This window comes from Microtus ochrogaster, chromosome X (assembly GCF_000317375.1).
Source record: "Microtus ochrogaster isolate Prairie Vole_2 chromosome X, MicOch1.0, whole genome shotgun sequence".
NCBI lineage: Eukaryota > Metazoa > Chordata > Mammalia > Rodentia > Cricetidae > Microtus > Microtus ochrogaster.
This window is the reverse complement of record NC_022026.1, coordinates 31,268,157-31,274,623: the sequence shown is the minus strand read 5'-3', so window position 1 is coordinate 31,274,623 and position 6,467 is coordinate 31,268,157. Positions and strand designations below refer to the sequence as shown.

General features: G+C 34.4%; 1 pseudogene; it reads right to left on the bottom strand.

The window, feature by feature from the left end:
* Positions 1-4,026: 4,026 nt before the first annotated feature.
* On the bottom strand, positions 4,027-6,051 carry LOC101989973 (annotated as a pseudogene).
* Positions 6,052-6,467: the final 416 nt, after the last annotated feature.

Sequence of the window (6,467 nt, the reverse complement as noted above, 5' to 3'; positions counted from 1 at the left end):
TTTATTCTTAATGCTTGTGTGGTTTTCTGTGTCCTTAAACCCAACAACTGTTTTGATAAACAGAATATGCTTGTTTGTTTATGATCTGTACTATGTGAAGCCTGTGAAAGTGGAGAATCTGATTCTCATGTAAACACAGAGCAGGGGCTAAACATTTCAAACATTGATACTAGGCATTTGAGACAGGGATTTAAGCATAAGGTGGTGTGAGAGAGAAACCCACCATATGGAAAACAAAACAAAGATTTAGGCTAACTCTCAAAAACAACTGAGAAGCTGACTTTCTAGAAAGGGGAGATAGGGATCACCACTGCTCAGTACATTTTCTAAAGTACTGAGCTCCTAAGAACAAGATTTTTCTCATGGCAGAGTAGAACTTCACCTACAAGTGGAAAGCAGAAGACAACAAGGACAAAGAAATACAGCCTGACATTGAAACAGAGGCCAATGTTCATGTTGGTGGAAAAAAACTGTGAATAAATACAATACTGACTGTTTTGTAATGTAGACTGTGAGATGGGGACAAAACTTGACAAAACCTGATTGATATGTGGGTCTTCCTTGCCAGAGCTGAGCTGTCCAGATTGGGCAACCTCACTGATCTTCAACTGCCTGTGTTAGACATGAACACAGATGAATGTTCTGTGGGAATTCCATACCTGGGACCTGTTCTTAGCATGTGTGTTCAACGGAAAAATTGTGAAATCTGTGACCCCGCTGACAACCTTTACGAAGCATTCCTTTCCTCTTGACTAGAGAGCATGCATCTAGCCGTGTGCATACTTTATATGGTACTGCCAAGTTCTTGAAGGTTGTTCCTTGCATCTTGAATAAACAAGAATGTTGTTGAATCAATATCGCCTTAAATGTAGCAAACACCTAACTTTTTAAATTCAGAGAGAGGACTGAGAGAGAGATGATATTTTTGAAGAGAATAAATGTAATAAAAGCCTAAGAATTTGAAAAAAAAAAAGAAAAGTCTGCAGGAAACTATGGGCCTGTAGACTGAAGATGGAAGCATCAATGTTACAGAAGAACTTTGCGTGATTGCCCAGGCAGTGAAATGTCTCTGTCAATTCTAGAATTTTGGAAGTTCCTTACAATGTTCTTCCTGTTAACTTAGGTAATATTATATCCTTCTGGAGTCTTTGATGGAGTTGAAGAATAGATATAGTTTTCCTTAGTTATGATAAATATAAAGTAGATATAAATATTGTAACTGTAATTCTTGCTTGATACCTGTTTTGTTATATGTAATATTACTATGTTAAAGTTAAAACCTTCTCTTCTGTTTAGACAGAAAAGGAGAGATGATGTGAAATCCTCCTCTGTTTTTTGAATAGGTTTTGCTATCATTGGTTAGCAAAGAAGCTGTTTTGGCTAACGGCTTAGTAGAGGAAAGCCAGGTGAGAAATCTGAGCAGAGATAGAGAGAGAAAGTAGACTGAGTCGGGGAAATGCCATGTAGCTGCCAAAGGAGACAGACACCCCAGAACCTTTACTGGTAAGCTACACCCTTGTGATAATACACAGATTAATAGAAATGGGTTAATTTAAGATATAAATGTTAGCCAAAAATATGTGTAAGCTATTGGCCAAACAGTGTTGAGCATTTTCCACCAACACTTCTCCCCCTGCTACTTGCAGCCCACAGAGCTGGACAGCCAGGCAGGATTGCAGCCTGTGGATTCATCACCATTAGCTGATACTGAGGTCTTTCCCTATCTATTCCACCATGATATCTCCTCTTCTTCACTTTTATTTGTGTTACAGTGCTTCTTCTAGAAGGATTCCAACATTGATTTATATGTAATATTACTATGTTATGTATGTTTTGTATGTGGATTAATTTGTGTTTTTACACAGTACTATGACATGGCTGCTGTTTTCATTTGGAAATTAAGCATGGTTTAAGGATATGTGTTTGTGTGTCAAGTTGAGAAAGGAAAGACTTGTGAGGATAATTATGATTGTCAAATTGCATATATATATGAACTCCACTAAAATCTAATAAACTGGGCCTGCCTGTATGGAATTTTCCTCATTAAATCAATGAAATGGATAGATCCACCCTAAATCTGGTTCACACATTTTGATGACAGTCCACACCAAAAGGACATGGAAGAAGGTAACTTTTGCTTTTTGACTGCTGGCCCTCTTGCTAATAAGTTCGTTATTACTGTTGCTGAGGTATTTCTTCAATGGAGTTAGAATCTACTTCTTTAGGATTCTAATGTATACTGAAGACCAGTTGAGATATCCAACCTCATGCACTGAACAACTACTAAATCCTTGGTCTTTTCTTTGATAAACAGCCATTGCTGGACTTCAGCTGGACCACATCCTGAAGCCACTCTAAGAAATGCACCATTAATTTATATTCATCGTATAACGTGTATTTTTAAATAACTCTGACTAATACAGCTTTGTTCAAAAACAATTGCTGTAAAATAATTTTAAATGAAATATAAAACAGCTTATCATTTAACATTGAAATAAATGCAATTTGAGTTATTCATGTATTTTTATCATGCCACAGACTAAATTATTTCTAGTAATCAATGACTGATTTTTAAGCACTATACTCAAGTGAAACAAAATAATCTGCTATATTGTCCATAATAACATTCTGTAAGTGTGGATAAATATATCTCAGATTTATTGGAAGCATAATGGCTATGCTTCATGGATTAGGACCAAATACCAGGCTATTTGCCTATAATCCTTAAAGACTTAAGGCTTCAAAATCAATACTACTCTAAGACAATATCTACCAGTGTAAATTCATAGCAGCTATTGATGATGTGGACAACATACTGAGAACTCCTCTGCTTCTTGGAGATGTAAAGATAATGATCCAAAGTGAAAATTCATATTATGTTGCACATGTCTGTTTTTTCCAGCACTTTGGAAAAATAAACAAGAGGAATAGAAGTTTGAGCAAGGCATGGACCCTCTGTCAAAATAAAAAGCAAACCAAAGGAAGACCTAATACCTTAATGTAAGATCATATGACTTCGGTAATTATCTAAAATAAAATAGGGTAAGAAATTGAAAGCATGAGCTAGGATGGCAGACATGAGGTATTTTTTTAGCAGTAACCCTTTACATAGTGACTGGGACAAAAAAAGAAATGAAGAAAGAGAAGAAACAATAACAAACTGAAAACTTTTATATCCTCAAAGTTTACCAATCTAAGAGTTCGCAGGAAAGAAAATAAATACATAGCCTGTTCTTGGATTTGTTATTTTTCCTCTAGGATTGTTTCTAAAGGTGTGTCTAGAGACAAAAAAAAAAATCAAAGAAAACAAAAAATACATAATTACCAAGATATTACCTAAGTATACAATTCCATTTAACAAAATCTGTTGTTCTTTAGCATCTTTGGCTCTCTGGAATATCACTGATACAGTATTTAGTGTGCAAGTACTACAACAGCACATGAATACATAGGTCAGTGATGGTATTTTGTGTTTCTTCCCATGTTGTAAGCTATAATAAATGAGAAATAGGTTGCTTGATCCTTATAAAATAAATAATAATTCAAATAACTCAAGAAGAAAGAAACAAAAAATCACAATTAGAGTGTGGTTTTTATGAAGTAAATGGAGTATTGTTTGGGCAAACATAAAGATGTAGCTCCTATGTGACAGTTTCTGAGGTTCATAATAATGAAAAGTAAAAGATGTTGCACTGATATACCATGAAACTTAGGATGCCTATTGTATATATAGAATACATAAATGGAGTATATTCAGAACAATGGAAACTGAATGCTGCGAAAGGAGTTAAAAAAACAAGTCTACATTAAAAATAAAAAACAATTTGGTACATATTTCATTCTTATAAATGGAAGCAAGCAAAATTTACCGTGACACATTTTGGAAGTACAAAATATATGATGCAAATATATCAGAAATGTGCCTACAATCCAGTAGGTCCATTAGTTAAAAAATAAAATTTTTCATAGTACTTTCATGTAAGCAGGTTGGAACAATTTCTTTTATTTTTTTTAACATTTTTTTTGTTATGGTCTCCAAGGATGAGTTTTGGGAGGTGTTTGTTGTTTCAGTTTGGGGAATTCTTCAGAATCATCATTTGGGGAGTTTGGGGTGGCTTTTGCATTACGTGGAACATCTCTTTTCAAAAAACACTTCGGTGATTGCATGGTTATTTTGTAAAGATAGGTGTTCTTAAGATTATCCAACGGAGATTCATACCTTATGATACCTGATAGGTAGTACTTCTCAAGATCAAGGATATGGTCAATTGCATCTTGAACATTGTCAGAGAGGCCAATCACAGTGATATTGGAATTCCAGGATCCTTTTGGAGGTAACCGGATGTCTACTTGAAATTGATCCATGATTTTATTGATGGCTTTTCCACCAAGTCCAAAAATACTGTCACGAACTTGGTGGTTTAGTGGGATTTCCTTAGAAATAGTTTTTTCTATCTTATGCAACATTTTCATTATTGCATTTTTTGCTGCTAGTGTGTTCTCTTTATAGCCGGTAATTGTGATTTGGTCTTCTATCTCACGGTTTCCTTTCTTTGGAAAATGGATAGTAACATCATGCTCTGTGCAAATCTGAGCAATAAGTAAGCCCTTATGACCAGTGATTTTGGAATGGTATTTTGGATCTAGAGTAAATGTTAGCTTAAAATTTCTTAGTGCACGATCTTCCATTTTTGTTTGTAAATCATTGATTTGCTTTTCTAATTTAGTCTTGGCTTTCTCCACCTTGGCAGCAAGACCCATTATGGATATGATATCAGAATTGCCTCCTGGTTGTGACACCTGAGTATGGACATCAAATTCACTCATTAGCTTCTTTATCCCACTTCCTTTGTGCCCAATGATGTAAGGATGTAGGTGAGAGGGCACGTGGACTTCAGCAGTCACAGGAATTAGATACTCAAGAGCTCCCATAGCAGCTTTGCAATTTTCCATTTGACCTGAGACAAATATGGTTTTACATTTCCTTTGATTACTAAAAGCAAGTTCTTTAGTGTTCTTTCCCCCCTTTTCTTTCCCAGTTTCCTGAACCACTGATTGTACATATATAGTTGGCTTTTCTTTGTCTGGGAATATGAATTGAACTTTATAATCCTTAGCAATTTGTTGGACTTTGGAACACATTGGTCCCATGAAAAAAGTATAAAACTTCTGCGGAATAACATATTGTGTTGTGACATGAGAACCCAAGGGCTCAAAAATCTGTTCAATGTGTTTTTTTGCTGCTTCAACACAAGCTTTTTCTCCTTTCATTGTAACTCTGATGCTCTGTTTTCCTTCATAAGTAAAGTTAATAATCATACCAGCATAAACTTCAGTCATTTCTCGTATTAGCTGATCCCTTCCCATGACAAAATAATGGTGAAATTTACGATTTATCAGTATGCTATCCTCCACCACATACTCTAAGTCTTTCAACAATGGCTCTAGTTCTTTTTGTACTTCTTTTACAGCTTCCTCTTTCCCTATGATTGTTACTAAATCCTGATCCTTATTTTTAGGGGTAGGGAAAATAGCATGTGCCCCATGTTTTACACACATATTGGGAAGATTGCCACCATTTTTATTCTTGAGAAACTTGTGATATTTTGACTTGACACAGACAGCTATAGAAAAACTCTTGGCTTTCTCTTCTTCCAATAGTTTCAGAAATTTTTTATTCACCTTTTCAACATTTTCTGCAGGGCCTCTAATAATGACTTTTTGAGGACCTGACTTGTTTCTTGAAAAATAAATATTGAATCTTCCACATTCTTCCATGATTGAATCAATCAAATGCTGTTTTGGACTGATAAGTGATTTATATAGATTAGAAGGAACAGAAAATGCCACTTCTGAAGTTTTGGTTGCACTTTTCTGCATTGAAAGAAACCAATTTTGAGCTAATTCACAGTTTTCTGGATTTCTGATAATTATATTATTCTCAAAATTCCAATTGGAAAAAAAATTTATATTTGAACTTAAGGGTATAACATGATGTTCCTTTTGCGAACACTTGTTCGCTTGCACAATGCAAGTTTTGTTTGATGCCATTGTTAAATTTCAAGTAATTACAATCCAGATATATTGTAGAGAAATTGCTAGTAGCCAGTAGTGAAACTTCCTGTAATTGCCTTTTTGCATATTATTCTAAGAGAAAAATAAACACTTTAAATACATGTTTTTTCCAACATAATCTACCAACTTATAATATAATGACATTGTTATACTGTACAAATTCGTCAAAATAATATGTTTTGCCTACTGATTTATTTTTAAGTGATCAAAAGATGATCTCAAGTTGTGAGGACTGTGATAAAACAGATATCTTTTTGTTGAAAGGAAAATTATCTTTTAATTATTTTTAATAGTCATAAAATGACATTTGTTCTTCAAAATCTCACACTTTCATTTATTCTTCAGTGTCAAATGTAGACTGGAAATCACATCTGTAATATATGTAATTTTCT